The 17,387-nt window shown below is 59.8% G+C and overlaps 1 long non-coding RNA gene across 3 annotated transcripts; it reads left to right on the top strand.

Moving 5' to 3' along the window:
* Positions 1–9,107: 9,107 nt before the first annotated feature.
* Positions 9,108–16,542, top strand: LOC128316505 (uncharacterized). Of its 3 annotated transcripts, none has more exons than XR_008300531.1 (4): positions 9,108–9,630; positions 10,357–10,734; positions 12,330–12,509; positions 15,420–16,542. It is a non-coding gene; the product is annotated as an uncharacterized LOC128316505 (long non-coding RNA). The 3 variants fall into 3 exon arrangements; XR_008300532.1 differs by having other exon boundaries at positions 9,108–10,505; positions 10,664–10,734; XR_008300530.1 differs by having other exon boundaries at positions 9,108–10,734.
* The last annotated feature ends 845 nt before the right edge of the window (positions 16,543–17,387 follow it).

Genomic DNA, 17,387 nt, shown 5'->3' with positions numbered 1-17,387 from the left:
TCCAGACCAGGATGGGGAGGGTGGGGGTGGGGAGTTGGCCCGTGGTCCATTTGCACACTGTGTGCCAGGCACCACGCGTGGCACTCGCCGTGCATCGGCTCATCAACTCCTGGCATCTACAGGACACAGAAGAGGAACTTGGGCTTGACCCCCAGGCCCCCCTGGGCTCCTTTACCTGGAGGAGGGAACAGGAAGGAAGCCTTTCGTAGAAGCAGAGGGTTTCTGTGTAGGCTGTTCCCCTGCGGAGAATCCTTTCCCTATTTTCTGCAGAGGGCAACACCACCTTGCCCTCCGGGCTCCAGTGTCACCTCCTCCTGGAAGCCTCCCCAGACAACCCCTGCCCCCCGCCCCCCTCCCCCCCCCCCCATATCAGAGTGCTCTAATGTCAGCTCTTCCTGCTGCCTCAGTTTCTCCCTCAGCATTAGTGTTCCTGCTGCTTTGGGCTCCATGTCCAACTTCCCAGCCTCATGGCCACCTCCTTGCGTCAGGGGCTGCCTCTGTGTCTGTTCTGTTCTTCTTGTGCCCTCTGCGCCCCCAAGTGCTGAGCGCTTGGAGGTGTTCAACACAACAAATCTCTCTTGAATACCTAGTTGACCGAAGGCACGAATAAACACACGAATTTAAGAATGAGCGGACGGGTCTTCTCTGGGTCACCTGGACGGTCAGCGTGGCCCAGACGCGGTGGAAGCCGGGGGTCCTGCCTCTGGGACGGCGCCCCACCCTCTCTTGCCCTCTGTCTGGCTTCCCTGCTTCCCTTCTGGAGGCTCATACCTATTCTCCACTCAGCAGCCAGAATGATCCCGTTAAAGCCCAAGTCCAACTGCAGCCTTCGGGGCAGAGTCTCCATTTTAGAAGAAGGGTTCTGTGCCGTGGATGGGGCGCTGGCTGCGCCACGTGACCGTATTTACGAACCCTGCACAGCTCCCATCGAGTGCAGAGCACCAGCCCAAGTCACCAAGGTGCCCGGTCCCTGACCTCACGTCCCTCACTCCCTGCACTCCTCTGGGCCTCTCCGTTCCTCTCTCCTGGCAGGCGTGCTGCTGCCTCAGGGCCTTTGCACTGGCTCTCCCCTCAGCCTGGAATGCTCCTCCTCTAGAAGCCTTCGGAGATGCCCCTTCCACAGCGAGGCCCCTCCTGACCTGACCCCCTAGCGATATCGGCAACCCGCTCCCCGCCTGCTCTCCTCACGCCCCACTGTGCCCACCCCTTCTCTTCTCCAGGGCGCTCTCACTTGCCACCTCGTGTGCAACGGCCTTCCTCATCACGTTGACGGTCTCTCCCCTGTTCTCCAGGTCCCAGAGGCGCCGGGGAGGGAAGGGATGTGGTCTGGAGCGCGTGAGGGAGAGGGGAGAGCTCCGGGGCGGCCACAACTTCCTCAAGGCAAATTTAGGAAAAGCTGAAGTGAAAAAGGCTTGGGCAGCTGAGGGCTTCCTGCAGCTAGTTCCAGGGGCGTGCATGCGCCTCGGTGCATGTGTATGTGTGCATACGAGCGTGCGTGCGTGCGCCGTGCGTGTGCTGCTGTGTGTGTGTGTGTGTGTGTGTGTGTGTGTCTGTGCACTGTGTCCGTGAGAGTCCTGAAATAGGGGACTTGCCCCCTCAGGGTCTCGGGGGCTTGAGCGAGGAGGCATCGGGCTCAGCAGTCCCTGGTCCTGGCTCCCCAAGACTCCCTGGCAGGGCCCTGTGGCGCTCAGTGCTCTGTCCTCCCCCTCCCTGGGTGGTGTGACCTGATGGAAGAGCGTGTGGCCTCTGGAGCCTGACTTTCAGGGTCCCCGGTCCCAGCTCTGCCAACTGATGAACCGTGTGACCTCGAGGAAGCAATGTAGTCACACTGTGCCGCAGTTTCGGAATCTGCAAAGTGGGGAGGATCGGACAAAACCCCACCTCCTTATTGTTGCAGGATTTGAAGGGCAAGAGCACGTGAGGGGCTGAGGCCAGCCGTGAGGACCTCGGAACTGGTCTCAGATCTGGCCCGTGAGACCCAGGCCAGCCGCGGGGAGCAGGCCCCCCGGGGTGGAGGCCACCACCGGCTGAGAAGTGAGGGCCGCAGAGGAAAGTCCAAGGCTGCCCCAGGAGGCACCTGCACCCGGCAGGTGGTCTCAGCGGAGGCCTGGGGGATGAGGTTGCTTTGTCCAGGGGAGGAGGGAGCAGGGCAGGGAGGGAGCCAGACGGCCTGCCAGGAACTCGGCGAGACCTATGCCCAGTAGGACCAAGGACCCCCGTCCCTGAAGTGCCTGCCTGCACGTGTCTGGGTATGGGGGAGCCACGGCAGGTGTCTGAGCAGGGGCGTGGAAGCTTCAACCCAAGGCTTCTGGTTCCAGGCTGATAGAGGGATACCACCATAGCATAGGCTGGAAAGATGAGACACTTTCTCGCAAAAATACTTAGAAAACAAAACCTGTAAGAACACAGCAGTTAGGGCACACTGCTCTGTGTGAAATGGTAACGTCCTAAGGGGCAAAGGGGCCGAGGGGAGCGCGATCTAGAAAGCCTTCCTGGAGGAGGAGGCCCTGGAAGTGAGCCTTTGTGGAGGCAATAAGAAAGTATGCTGCAGCGTCCTGGGTGACTTTGGGCAAACCACTTCCCTCTCTGGTCTCCGCTCCCATCTGCCCTCCCAGCGCTGACCCAGGCCCCTCCCCTGTGGCTCTCTGGGCTCTGACATTCCTCCATCAGAGATGAGGACCCTTGGAATCCGCCGGGGGCGGGGAGGGGGGCGATTCAGGTTCTTGATTTAGACGGAGACCCCACCTGCCTCGGTTTCCCCTCTGCGCTGGCTGAGGCAGGGAGGATTATAATGCTTGATTGTCAAAGACCTTGCACGCCTCAGGGGCCAGATGCCAGGGATTGTTTTCCATTCCTAGGAGGGTGGGCCCTTCCTGCTAGGAGAAAATTCCAAGCTCTTGCAGGCGGGGAGGGGGTAGATCCTGTCACCGCCACCACCGTTCCCCCCCCCCCCCATGGCCACATACCCGCCGCCCAGACTTGTGGCACCAGCGACTTTCTTTCTCTTCTCCTTCTCTCTTGGCAAAGGTACCTGCCCAGGGCCCGGAGGAGAGGCCCTCAGCCTCTTCTGTTTGCTCAGAAGCACCTTTTCTCTTCCCTTCTCCTTTCCCACTTTGGCCATTCGCCCGGAGACACGGGCCCAAGGCGGGGGCCGTGCGGAATGACCCCCACCAAGGCCTGGCTCGTTCTGCTCCTGGATGTCTGTTCAGTCCGGGTGGTAGGAAGAACACGGGCTCGTGACCTCTGGGGCAATGGGATTTTTACTCGGGAATTTTCGGCTACAAAGGACCCTTGCTCCCAGCATCCCGTAAATCCAGTTCCGCGGTTCTGATCTTCGGTTGCAAGATGCTGCATTTCTGAAATTATTGGGTTATAAGAGTCTTGGGCCTGAAATGATTTGGTTTTCAGAGCCTTGGGCCTGGAATGGAAAATGTTCCACTACTCGATGGCCCTGGACTTCTCTGGTTGTGAGAACCTGTGGTGCTAGAATGTTCTAGTTCAAAGGTTTTGTGCTTCTGGACGTCTGGATCCAGGTGTCTGCAGTTCCAACACGGCGCTGTGGGTCGAGGGTGCCACAGGGGTGGGGGTGCGGGAGGAGGGACTGGGCAGGGGGGTGGTGACGGGTGGCACAGTGGCGGGCCAGGTGCACCCATGTGGGCGTTGGCGGCAGCTCCGGTGCTGACAGCTGGGCAGGGGCCGCTGCCTGAGCTCATGGCACCTGGCCTTGACCCAGGACCGGGAGGGGATGGGACGGGAGGGGGACCCAGGGGAGGTCAGGCTGACGGCCTTCCACAAGCTCGGCTACCTCCTTCCCTCCCTGGGCCCTCCTCCTGTCACCCACTGACCTCACAGGTGCCTAGAGTGCCGAGCCCACCTAGGGCAGCCCCTCACTGCATGAGGGGAGACTCTACGCAGCTAAGGAGGGCGGGGCTTTCGGGTCCCACCAAGGTCAGGGGCAGCCTAAGATACCCCCCACCTCTCCCTGCCGGTCTCATGTTAACCAGCCCCTCAGACACCCCTCTTCTTCCCTGGATGTATGGTGTCTGGTCACAGACTGACCCCCCCACCCCCACCCCCAGCTTGCACCCCAACAACAACGGCCGTCAGTCCCAGATCTTTGGGCTGCGAAGAGTCAGGATCTCAGAGCCTGACACCAGGGGGCCTCAGTCTTCCCATCTGGACACTGGAGGAGGTGAGCTATCTGCCCTCGGGGCCCCGACCGCCTGTGTCCACTCTGACGGTCCACTTCCTCACCCCCCACTCCCAGCCCTTCCCCGGGCTCCCCTGTGCCCTCCTGGCTTCTGGGAAGGGGCTCCCCACCCCTCCCCGGCCCCGCTTTGGCACGCTCCCAGCAGGCTCGTGGGAGCTGGAATTCGGAGCCGTCCCTGGCGTGTGCGCACTGCCTCCCGCCTGCCGGGGCGCCTCCCCTGACTAGGGGCCAGGAATTCCTCCCGCTTGCTCCCAACAAGCCCCTGGGGAAGGAGGAGCTGTGGGAAGGGGCAGGGAACATACTGGAAGTCAGGACTGAGTGGGGGGCTGGGAGGCAGTCCCGGCCTACAGACACCCAAGGTGGGACAGGCAGGGGGGCGGAGAGGCGGGATGTGGGTGAGTTGTGACCACATCCTCCGACCTTGCCTGCAGTCCCATCATGTGCGCCAATGACGGCAGTTGTTAAGTCGTCCTCTGCCCTTATATAGATTTGTTCACTGGTTCAGATGTTTCCTGAGCACCTACTAGGTGGCAGGCATCCCGTGAGGTGCGGGGGACACAGCCACGAGTGGGGCAGAGACAAATATCACCCACACGGGGCTTCTATTCCGTGCAAGGACAGCTGATAAACACAGAGGCCATCTGCATTGGGCTCCTGTGAGCCTCTGGGGGCATGGGCCACCCGGCCTTGCAGGCTCTGGGTGTCTCTCCCAAGCATAGCCCTCTTCCACTGCTCGGGCCTCCCCTCCGGCCCTCATCCAACCGGGTACCCGGGACCATGGCCCTTGGCTGGGCACAGCGTCCCAGGGAGCACAGTCAGAGGGCGGAGCGCCGTGCTGGGTTCCTCCCAGGATTTGTTCTTCACTTGCTGCGTAACCTTGGGCGAGGTGCTGCCCTCTCTGGGCCTCAGTTTCCCTTGCAAAATGCGGCACTGGGACCAGCGGTAATGGGCACCTTCCCCATCCCAATGGCCTCTCGCTCTGGTTTTCAAGGCACACGGGGGCCTGCCATCTGCCAGGGGGCTTTGGCCGCTGATGGGGGTTGCCCCAGGGTGGGTGACGCTCTTCCAGCTGCCTACCTGGCCCCGCTTCAGCTTGCCTGGTCCTCCAGCTGTGCAGCCCAGAGCAGTGATGTCACTGCTGGGGAGACGGTGACTTCAGGTGGGGGTTACCCTGCCCCGGGCTCGTCTGGCCTGGTGCCAGATCTGCTTCCCACGGGGAGGCTTCACGGATCACCCTGGCGCTCTGCTCACCCCCCCAGCCAACCTGGACCCTCACCATGGTCTAGACCCTCATTTGGATTGAGCCGGGTCTCTCCAAGCCAATCTGGTCCAGGTGGAGGGCCGGGCAGGGGCCTCCTCGGCAGAGGAAGGATTTGTGGCTCAAGCCTAACCAGCTGTGTGACCTTGGACACGTTACTCTCTCGTGCTGGGCCTCAACTCCTCTCCTGAAATACGGGTCAGTTTCCAAACAAGGTCCTCCAGGGGCCCCCCAGTGGAGAGCAGGTGGGAGGCCTGACCCAGCGCAAGGTGGCCCTGACTCTGAGGCAGTGAGAGATGATTCCGTCAGTAACACGGGCAATTCAAACATCCCCCTACTCTCCAGCTTTAATGGCACCAACAAGCTAATGTTGCCTTTCGTGACCACCCCAGTCCTGTGCCGGCTGCCTCTTCCATGGCCCCAAAGAAAACACTGGATCCCCCCTAACTGCTCCTCCCCAGCCTCTCCAGCCCTGGAAATGGCGCCACTGTTCACCCAGTTTCTTAAACTAAAAACCCACGGGTGTCCCTGGCGGCCCACAGCAACATGGACGAATCTCGCGTCGGGAGCAAAAGTCTACCTACGTCTCGCAAAGGAGCTTGTGTTGTGACTCCGTATACGCGAGGGTCAAGAAGGGGCGGAACAGGAGGGTGGTTCCCCTTGGAGGTGGGGTGGGTGGGTACTGGCCCCGAAGGAGAAGAAGGGAGCTTCTGGGTCCAGAAATGATCTGGGTCTCCATCTGGGAGCCAATCTTACGGGTATGTTGAGATCTCAAAAAATCTAATCATCAGTCTTGATTCGTCTACTTTCCACGGCGGGGGACAAAGATCCCAACGGCCATGCGCATTCCAGTCTACAGGGGCGGCGTGGGGGGCAGCCGGTAAGCAAGAAAAACAGGCAAATATGTTGTAGATCGGAGCGCAGGAAGAGGTAGGAAAGGAAGTAAAAGGATAAGGCCAGGGAGGTGAGCCCCGGAGCAAGCGAGGGAAGGAGCCACGAGGCTCTTGCTCGGTGTCCCAGGGAGGGACGGCACGTCCCAATGCTCTCAGGAGAGAAATAAGGACACATAGACGGATATGTACTGTTGTGGGTTAGAAGAGGTCGCTGTGAGCACTCGTGAGAAACAGAAACCAGAAAACGGGGTTTGGAAGCTGTCGTTTTAGGGGTCGGTATCGAAAGTTGACACGCTGAGGGGTTGCTCTTTCGGGATAGCGTAGCCCTGGGTTGTTTTGTTTGTTTTTGTTTTTTTGTTTTGCCATCAGAGCCCTTATCTACCCCATCTGCGTCCGCGGGTCTCTCTGGAACACGCTCGCCCTGCATCCCAGCTCCCAGCGGCCTCGCCCGGACCTCGGCCTGAGTACCCGGATGAGCGAACAGACTTTGACAGCCGGCCCTGCCTTTGTGGGCCAGGAACACACCCTCGCTGCGGGGATTTGTTTGGACGCCACGTTGCCCCTGGGTGTTCTCCCCGTGCCGCCCACCAGGCCTGCTCTGTGCCGGGCTGTTCCCTGCAGGAGGTGGAGAGCGTGGGCTGGGACTCATGGCCTGGCCTCATCTCAGTTGCTCCTCCCTGGGTGGCCTTGGCAGGCTCCTTCCTTCCTGCGTTGGCTTCCTGGACTGTAAAATGGGGATATTCACACCCGGGCAGGGGTCTGGCCCAGGGGGCGCGAGCTGGGATGTCCAGTGGCTCCCTGGGTATAGGGGTGCGGAAGAGGAGTTCTTACGGTGGGGGTGGTGTCCAGGGATTTGGAGTTTGGCCTGTGTGACTTGGGGCAGGTCGCCTTCCCTCTCTGATCACTGCTCGGCTCCAAGATAACTGGCATGGCAGCGCTTTGGGGCTGGGGACTGGGACGGGGCGCTCTGGCTCGTGGAGCCCCACCTGGCGATAGGAGGGTGTGGGGCGGTGTCGGAGGCCGGGGGCAGCGGCAGCTCAAAGTGTCTGGGGCAGACAATGGGCACTGTGTGCAGGGGGGAGCCGGGTGGGGCGGTGTGGGTGGCACAGTGGCACCCCAGCAGGAATGTGCTGGCCTGTCTGGGAATGGGAGCGCATCGCTTCCCTCGTGGCCTGACCCCCCCGCCCCCCCCACCACCGTGGCCTCGCGCCCACCCTGCCGCACGTGGTTCAGAGCCCGGGATGGCCGAGGGAGGCAGTGGCAGATTAGGAATTCCTGGGTCCCTGCAAGCCTGAGCAACCTCCCGGGTCTTGGAAGAATGATGGGGGCGGGCGCACGGAGCTTCCCCAAGCCGCTGGCTTTGCCGGGTGGCCTTGGGCAGGTCCCTGCCTCCGTCGAGGCCTCAGCGTCCCCATCTGTGTAAATGGTCTCTGGTGGCCCCGTAGGGACTTCCTTGGGTGACAACATCTCTAGTGGCCCGATCACCTCCCTTACTCTGCCCCACTCTCCTTCCACGGGGTGGGGACTTGGTCTGGTCTCGCCAACCGCCCGGTCCCTTGGCCCAGAACATAGCCTGGCCTTGGCTATGCTCAGTAAGCGTTTGCCGGATGAAGGCATTTTCATTATTATTTGCATCATTTTCTCCTTGCTGGCCCCAGGTCCTTTCTCTGCCCTTCTCATCCTGTCCATCGGCCGCCCCGCCCGGAGGGTTTTCGGGCTTCCCTCTCAGCGGCACTTGGGGGTTCAGCCAATGGGAGGCACCGGAAGAGGGGAGGGGGGGAACAAGCGAGGAGGGGTATTTCTCCCCTGCTCTCCTCCTTGGTCCAGCCAGGGATGCTGGAGCTCCTGTGTGTGTGGCCTCCCTCCCTGCCTGTCCTCTCACTGGCTTTTCCCTCAGGAGCTCTGGGGACGCTCCCAGCAACTCCACTGTGTCTCTGCCCAGCTCAGCTGTCCAGCTCAGAGCGGCCTTTGTGCAAGGTTGTTTCTTCGAAAGCCCCTCATATCTGCTTCCTGCCAGGGCGCTGCCGCGGGCGCTCATTTTATCCTAGCCACTGGGCCAGCGGCCAGGTGGCTTCCGTGATCCCCATCTTACAGATGAGAAAACTGAGGCCCGGAGAGGCGCTGTGAGTGACTCTAAGCCTTCTGGCCGGAGAGTATCAGATTCTGAACCCAGGTCTCTGTGACTCTGGTGCCTGGGGCCTTCGGTCCTGGGCCACACTTGATTTTCAGCTTTTCTGACAGTCGAAGCATTAAAAGCTTACGATGCTCAGGTAGAAGGCCCGCCAAGTAATAAAAGTGATCAGTTCCGTTCCCTAACTCACTCTGGCCAGGCCCCGGGCCCTGGGCCAGTGGCTTGTTAGAGGCACTCCTCCACTGCTTCCCGTGGCAGAGGTGTGGGGAAAGGAGGCCGGGTGGGCCAGGGGACCGCTCTGCCAAGGCCTGCGGTCGGGGCAGGGAGAGTGGGGGGCGGGGAGGGTGCCGGACCGTCTCCATCTGTCGGCATCTGTCGGCGGGCCTTCTCTGTCGGTGCGGCCAGGAGAGCAGACAGCCCCTCCCCGGGGAACTCCCCGACCGGCCGGTGAGCCCAGGGTCCAGACAGCCTCGTGAACTCCCGAGGTGGCCACTGGATGACTTCATGGGCCTTTCCCACTCCTGAGTCACCACAACTCACTCGCTGACCCCTTGGGCACCTTTGGAGGGAGGAGAGTGGGCGGTGGGGCTGGTGGGCAGGGCAGGGCCCTGTTACCTAACAGTGCAGGGGGGCGGTGGGGGAAAGCAGGCTGTGATATTACCTCTGCTGTGCGAATTAGGGGGCCTCTCTGCCCCTCTCTGGGCCTCAGGGACAACATCACCCCCTCCGGGGGTGGGTGCATCGAAGCCCCCCATTCCAGCTTGGGCCTGCTAGAACTGGCCAGCTTGGGGCTGTGGATGTAGCCGTCCCAGAGTGAAGGGAGGAAAGCGTCCCTGTCTGTTTCTTCCCTGCCCTGCCCCCAACGCAGGTGTGAATCAGCCCAGGTGAGGAAACTGACTCACCTTCCCACCTGGGCCTGGAGAAAGGGCCACTTTCCCTTCCCCCCCGGGTTGGAATCAAACTTGAACTTGACTGTTAACTTCCAGAAGAGAGTGACTCTGACGCGTTGGCGGCGGGTGGGGGCGGCTACAATGCAAAGACTTGGGGATGTCAGGTCCTTGGAGGAAGACACCAAGTGCCGGGCTCATGGCATCCACTTGGCAGACATGACCTTAGAGGATCCTCGAGCCACCTGTCGGTAAGTACCCTCAGTTAGGGAGGCCGAGGCCCAGTGTGGGGGGGTCACTCACCTAAGGTCACGCTGCCCGGGTAAGTGCCTGTGGACCGAGATCTGACCCAAGCCTGGGATTTTCGTTTTTGGAGGAACCTTCTTGCCCCATCTTACACCCCCCAGCCCTACGCTGTGAGTTCGCCCCCTGCCCCGCCTTAGAGACCAGGGGAGGCTGGGAGGGGCCGAGGCAGGGGGAGCTGAGGGTTCGCACCCCCCACCTGTGTCACGGGGTCCAGGGGCCGCCAGGGAAATGGCGGACCCCTCATCTGCGCCCCCATCACGGGTTAAGTCTTTCCCCCAACATTCTGCTGTTGTTAATCGTTAAGCGGCCTGATGATTAATTAATTACCAAGACCCACGGGGGCTTGCTTGAGTGCACCTGGTGCCGGTGACCAGGGCGCCCTCTCCCCGGCGCCCCATTCCCCAGCCACCAGCGTGCCCAGAGAGACACATGGGTGAGGGTCACGAGACTCAGATGCAGACGGGGGCAGCACTGTCACCACTGGGGTCAAACCCTGCTCTGTCCTGGGCCCTGGTCACAGCACGGCCCTCGGCTGGCAGGGGACGGGGCGACAGGCAGAGCGAGAGCCGCCAGAGGAAGGATGACAGAGCCCAAGAGGCCGGACAGGGCGAGGAGGGCTGCTGGGGCCTCCTCCTAGCCTCGCTTCCATGAGGTCTGTTTGAATTCCACAGGGCACACCGGGAGCGGCCCGAATCTTTGCGTCCTCGCCGCAAGGCTCCGAGGACCATCTGAACCAGTGTGGGTTCTGACCCCTCTACCCCTTCGCCAGCCCGAGCCTCGGTTTCCCTCATCTGCCTGCCTGTCCTGCCTGCCTCCCAGGGTGAACCGAGCTGAAGGATTCTCTAGTGGAAACACTGGGGGCAGCTGGTGGGTGTGGAGGAGACTTGGGGGCAGGGTTCTTGCCGAGAAGCAGTAGGACAGGGCACAGGACTCCTAACTCAGGGAGTGACTTTGGCCAAATCCTTTCTTCTCTCTCAGCCTCAGTTTCCCCATCTATAAAACAATACGGCCTCAGCGAATGCCCAGGACCTTGGGGGGACCTCTAATGGGTGAGTGGGCCATTGGCGCCATGAAGATCCCCCTTCCCACTGCCCCCCCTTCCCCCTGTCCCCACCACGCCCCAGGGCGTGCACCTCACCACCCCCTCAGGAGGTGCTGGGCTGTGAATGTCAGCAGGCCCTCTCTCCATGGACCTCGCGAAGGCACATTATCTAGAGCTCTTAGGACCCCAGGTCACTTCCAGCCGGGTCTACCAGGCCGCGTAGGAGAATCTCCAGCCTTGCCCGTGGTGACCATTTTTACCTCATGTCTGAGGGGCCTGGCCTCCCAGACAGCCTGAGACACTGACTCTGGGGAGGCAGGGGGTCTCTGAATACTTGCGGTCATCTGGGGTTTTAGAATTTTTGAAAATTAAAAGGAAACAACACAGATAATACAGAAATCCATAAACACACTCTCATCATAGGAGGGCATATATTCAGGGGGCCTTGGTGGCTTCGTCGGTTGAGCGTCCGGCTTCGGCTCAGGTCACGATCTCACGGCTTGTGGGTTCGAGCCCCATGTCGGGCTCTGTGCTGACAGCTCAGAGCCTGGAGCCTGTTTCAGATTCTGTGTCTTCCTCCCTCTCTGCCCCTCCCCCGCTCGCACTCTCTCTCTGAAAACAAATAAACATTAAAAAAAGAAAAAAAAAAAGGAAGACATATATTTGCCTTCCCACCCTGTCAGGGTTAAATAGAGTTCCCCCCCCCACCCCAATTCATGTCCACCCAGAACCTCAGAAGGTGACCTTGTTTGGAATGAAGTTTTCTGCAGATGTAATTAGAAAAAGGATTTCAAATTAAGATCATAGTGGGACTCGGTGGGTCCTAAATCCACCAAGAGTGTCTTTACACGAGAAAGGAGAGGAATAGTTGAAAATAGAGACACAGGGGCAAAGGGGTCACTTGAGACAGAGGCAGAGACCAGGGGGGGACCAGCCACAAATCACACCGCCCAGAGCCACCAGAAGCTGGAAGAGGCAGCAAGGATTATCCCTTGGAGCCTTTGGAGGGAGTGTGGCCTTGGTGACACCTTGATTTCAGACTTCTGGCCTCCAGGACAAAGAGAATAAATATTTGTCTGTTGTTTTAGGCCACCCAGTTTGTGATGATCTGTTTCGGCAGCTGCAAGATACATACCCGGGTCCCAGGGCCCTCCCCTGTCTGTTGTCCGTCCCCCTGGAGCTTCTCTCCGCTCTCCACACATGTCAGAATCTTATACAGGGATTATGCTTTAAAAATTATTTTTAAATGTTTATTTTTGAGAGAGAGAGAGGGAGGGAGGGAGGGAGGGAGACCGAGCAGGAGTGGGGGAGGGGCAGAGAGAGAAAATGAGGCACAGAATCGGAAGCAGGCTCCAGGCTCCAAGCTGTCAGCACAGAGCCCGACGCGGGGCTCGAACTCACAAACTGTGAGATCATGACCTGGGCTGAAGTCAGGCACTCAACTGACTGAGCCACCCAGGCGCCCCAAGATTGTGCTTTGAAAACTCAAAGGGGTTCACGCTCCGCAGAACATTCGTGAATGGCTCTCACCCACCCATCCATGCGCGTATCAGGAGAGGGTCCAGATTCTCTCTCTACAGCTGACTTCATCCTTTCCACTAGTCCACGTGTGACTCTGCCATCCTTCATTCGACGAGCCCTCGCTGATGGACATGAGGTCGTTTCCAGCTTTTCTCCATCAGACACAATGCCACGACGAACGTCTTTGCCCTGTCCCTTTGGCACCTGCTGGGTGGTTCCCAGAGCGTAGAAGTTGCCTTAGGAGAGTTACTGGGTCAAAAGGTAAGCTCGTTTACAGTTTGATTGGTTTCATCAGATCGAGTCAACATGTATTAGAAATGTAGACTATTCGGGCACCTGGGCAGCTCAGTTGGTTGAGCATCCGACTTCAGCTCAGGTCATGATCTCACGGTTCGTGAGTTCGAGCCCCGCGTCGGGCTCACTGCTGTCAGTGCAGAGCCTGCTTTAGAGCCTCTGTTTCCCTTTCTCTCTGCTCCTCCCCACTCACACTTGCTCTCTCTCTCTTAAAAAAAATATGTAGACTCTTGAGAAGGAGAGAAGCATGGAAATAGGCTTTTGGATTTTATAGTGTTGGATATTCCCAAACCCGGAATCAGATGACTGGAAGGCATTGGGAGAGGATCCTGGAAAGGACATCTGTGCTGGGGTCTCACTCAGGGGGAGCCTTGAGTAACCTGTCCCAAGCCCTCTGTGGGTTTCTGTCCCCTGGGGTAGGAGAAAGCAGAGGAGATGGGACCGGGGCCCCCTCTGTGCAGCTATAGCCCCCTACAAGCCCCACCACAATGTGGGTCCCGCTGTGTAGTCACGGCCTGTTTATAGCTCCCAGTCTGGGAGTTCCTCGAGGGCATCAGTAGACCGGCCAGCAAGTGGTTGAAGTGTCCAAAGTATGTGTGCACACCTGTGGGGGCTGCGGGGGGGCTTCTGCAGTTGAATACAGCCTGGGTGTGCACTTGGGTGGGTCCTGGGTACAGTACAGCCTTCAGTGTTTTGGCAGTCCCGTGCGATGTGCGTGTGTGCGTATCTGTGTGCACGTGAATGCTTGTGTGCGTGTCTGTAGGTAAACGTGGGCATGTCCCTGTGCGAGTGCATGGCTGCATACCTGTGTACCCGCCTCTGTGGGTGTGCATGGTCATTTGCACACACTCATGTATTTGCACGAGTGCCGTGTGCGTGGGTGTGTCCGTGCATGCGTGCGCACGCACGCCGTGTGCATGGGTGTGTCCGTGCATGCGTGCGGGTGCACACGGTGTGCATGGGTGCGTCCGTGCATGCGTGCGTCGTGCATGCGTGCGCGTGCGTTGCTTCCGGGGGCAGGTTGCTGCCGTGAAAATCCTCCTTGTAGCAGCTGCTACATGTCACTATTCCTCATTTGAGAACTAAAAATAGCCCATGCCCAGCTCTGTCCCAGCGGGCAGGGGGCCGCCGGGCAGCCCCACAGGGCACCCTGGCCAGGCTCTTGCCCTCCTCCCTTCTCGGGCCACCGTCCTCCTTGCCTGTCCTGGCCGAGGGCTCCCATGAGCTCCTGCAGGCCCTGATCAGCCAGGGCAGGGAGGGGGTGGGGAGGTGCCGAGGCCCTGCCCATGTCCAGGCGGCTGGACTCGAGCAAGGCCTGATAAGGTCAAGCATGGAGTGGGGTCCGCCCCCTCGCTCCAGCCAGGGCCAGCCGGACGGACATGAGTCAGCACAGGGGGCATCGGGCAGCGCAGGCCTGACCACTGGCTGGTGGCAGGGAAGGCCTGGGGGTGGGCTCTTCCCCCTGGGCAGGGCAGGAACTAGCCAGGAGGAATCACCTGCTGGCGTCGGCCGAGCCCTGACCTCATTCTCCATCTTGAGGAACGCCGCCTTCTCTTCCACCCAGAAAGCCCCTCTCCCAGGCCCCCGGTGGGCTCCCTGGCCTGGCCTGGCCATACCCCTTAGCATTCAGAGTGCTGACGCCCACCCTGCAGAAGGGCGCTTCCTGGATTAGCTGCACTGCCCTAGGGCCTTGCATACACCCCCTCCTTGGGGAAGTCCTTGCTGACCCGCAGGCTGTGCTGGGGCATCTTCTGAGCGCCAGCTCCCTCCCTGGGAGCCCCTCACTCTCAGCAGGGAAGAGTATCTTCTCCCTCCCTGTGTTCACATCGGGTCCCTCAATGCTTCTCCATCACAGCCTCGGAGGTGTCATTCTGTCCTCTTCTACAGCGGACGAAGCCAAGGCCCCACTGGGATGTGACTGGCCCAACGTCCTCATTTGCTGTGTGACTTTAGGCTAATGGCCTAACCTCTCTGGTTTCCTTATCAGAGGGATCAACGGGGCACTAATCTCCTCCTGGTGATGCTGTGTGCTGTGTAAGGGGACGGACGCTGTGAATTCTTGAGGCCTACTGCAAATCCCACCTTGGGCAGGACTTACCGGGGGATCCCCAGGCACAGGCTCTACTGGGGGCTGTGCAGCCCCCAGCTGGACCAGAGGTTCAGGGGTGGAAATGATTCTAGCTGGAACCCAGGTGGTCTTTGGCCCTGGGGTTGAGCCATTCCCGGAAGTAAGCCAGCAGCTGCTCTGAGCCCAGCTGGATGGATGGGAGCGGGAGGATGTGGATGGGGGGCCCCGGAACTGCCCCACCAGCTCTTGGGAAGAACATGGAGAAAGTGCCTTTGGCCTGGGGCCTGGGTCGGGTGGTGACAGACCCCGGGCTTGGATCTTCCACTGAGAAAGGGGCAGATGTGGAGGAGGAGCAAGGACACCCTGAGACCTGGCCCCGGTGCTCTGAGCCAGCTTCCCTACTTCCTAGTTGTGTGACTCAGTTTCCTCATCTGCAAAACGCGGTTATAACTGCCTCACCTCGCAAAGTTGTTGTGAGGACTGAGTGGCTCATGCGCCCAGGGGCCTGGCACACAGTAGGCCTCACCTGGGGCATCTCCCCTCCCGCACCCTCTCTAGCTCCCAGGCACCTGCAAATCCCCCCTCGTTCCCAGGCTCAGAGAATGACACAAAGGGGGGAAAGAAGGGACAATTAAAACAAACAAAACCCCTATATACTTGGTAACAGGCTCACAATCAAGATACATCAAAGAGTGTGGAGTGAAACGTCCCCCCCCCCACCTCTTCAGTCCGTTTCTGGAGGATTGTCCCAGAGATGGCCTAGGCAGAAACACTCAAATATAGATTTCCTTTTTTCTCTACACCTTCAGCACACGTCCGCACCTTGGAGAGCGACCCACATCGACACACACAGGGCTTCCTCACCCTTTCCCATGGCTGAGGTGTGTGGCGTCCCACGGCTTCTTTAAGGAGACCGCGGGCGGAAGTGTAATTTATTTATTTAGAAAAGCAAGGGAAGGGCTTAACGAGAGCGTCCTTCCTCGCATCTGCGGCGGCTTTGGGTCTGGACGCCACCACGTGCCACGTGGGGGGCCTCGCGACTTGCTGCTTCTCTCCCAGCCCCAGGTTTCTTGCCCGGAAGACGGTCATTGTATCCGGGACGTTTTGCTAACTGGTAGCCCGCGGGCTGCCTGTACCCTGCTCCTGGATGCGTTTTGCTCCCCCCGAGTTTTCCAAAATCTGGAGTGTTCACGGTGAAACCCCGGCTTTGGAAAATTCAAGTCTGGCAAGAGGCGGCTCACAGCCCTTTGGATGGCGCAAGGGTACTCCGCTTGGCCACAGGCCCCACCATGCCGCAGTGACCATTTGAATGTGCTCCTGCCTGATCTTATCGGCCTCGTCCTCAGGGGGCTCTCGGGCTGCTGGCGTTAAGACTTGGGCAAGCATAATGGGGGCTTTGTGAACTCCCCAGGGCCAGGGTCCCCAGCACCCTGCCCGGGGCCCAGCTTCACCTTCCAAAGTGTCTGGGATTCGGTGGCCGGAGCCTTGGCTAGTGCAGACCTGGGGCCCCGAGCAGGAGGCTCCAGAGAGTCTCCCTTCCCAGAAGGGAAGAGGGAGTGCTGGCACCACGTCTGGGAAGGGCTCCGGGCTCTGAGCCAGGCAGCTGCGTCCCAAGAGGCAGTGGCTAAGTCTTCTTCCCTAGGCTGGAGCCGGAAGCTAGTCCACAGGCACCTGGAGTTTCCATCTCCTGGTCCCCAGGATGCGAATTCCTGCTCACCACCCCCCACGCCTTCCTCTTCCTCACCTACATTTGGCAGCCGCATCCTGTAGGTTGGGCCAGGCCTAAAGGGGAGGCAGGACGTGGGTGGGTTCCCAGGGGAACCTCAGTGGCATCCTTTCTCCAGGGCGGTGGAAATCTCTTCTTGGCCCCCGGGGTGCCTTGAAACGCGGTTTGAAAACCACTGATGGAGCCCTTTTGACAGATGGCAAACAGAGGCCTGGAGTGAGGAAGGGTGGGAGGGTCAGACCTTGGGGACCCTTGCGGTCCTCCCCTCCCAGCCCCCCCCCCCCCCCCCAGTCTACAACAGAGCCTGGCATTCATTCATTCATTTATTTACAATAGGCTCCTGGCCCAGTGTGGAGCCCAACACGAGGCTTGAACTCGCGGCCCTGGGATCAAGGTAGGAGCTGAGATCAAGAGTCAGACCCTGAACCGGCTGAGCCACCTTGGCGCCCCCTCCTTTTAGATTGTCCCCGAAAGAAACCCGATATTCCCCCAGCAGTCACTCCTCATTACCCTTTCCCCAGGCCCCAGAGCTACAGGCATACCCTGAGTGGATGTGTCTTCTCCTCTGGACGTTTCGCATAAATGAAACCATACGGAGCACGTGGCCTTGGCGACCGGCTTCGTTCGCGGAGCGTCATGTTGTTCGTGGCGCGCATCGTGACTCACGAATCACGGTGTTCGTCTTTCTTTCATGTACGTTTTTGGAACAGTGTCTGTTCCAGGGCATGGGCGACGGTGGGGATGAGGAGGTATTAGGAGCCCCTCCCTGGGGCTACAGGAGCACAGAACTGAGCCCTGAGTTCCACTTCTGTCTGCCTCTGTTTCATTCTGTGACCTTGGAAAAGACACGTCCTGCTCTGGGCCTCAGTTTCCCTATCTAACGTTCATTCTGCTGTGAGAGCCAGAGCCGGTGCTACAGGTGACTTCACTGAAAGCCAAGATGAGGGGCTTGGAGCTTCTACACCCCCCTCCTCCCCCTCCGGGGGTGGCTCACCTCCAGTCACTGGACTGCAAGGGCTCTCCGTGCACAGGGGCCTCTCCGTGTCCTGGG

The sequence above is a fragment of the Acinonyx jubatus genome, chromosome B4, assembly GCF_027475565.1.
Source record: "Acinonyx jubatus isolate Ajub_Pintada_27869175 chromosome B4, VMU_Ajub_asm_v1.0, whole genome shotgun sequence".
Lineage (NCBI taxonomy): Eukaryota > Metazoa > Chordata > Mammalia > Carnivora > Felidae > Acinonyx > Acinonyx jubatus.
This window is presented reverse-complemented; position numbering and strand designations above follow the sequence as displayed.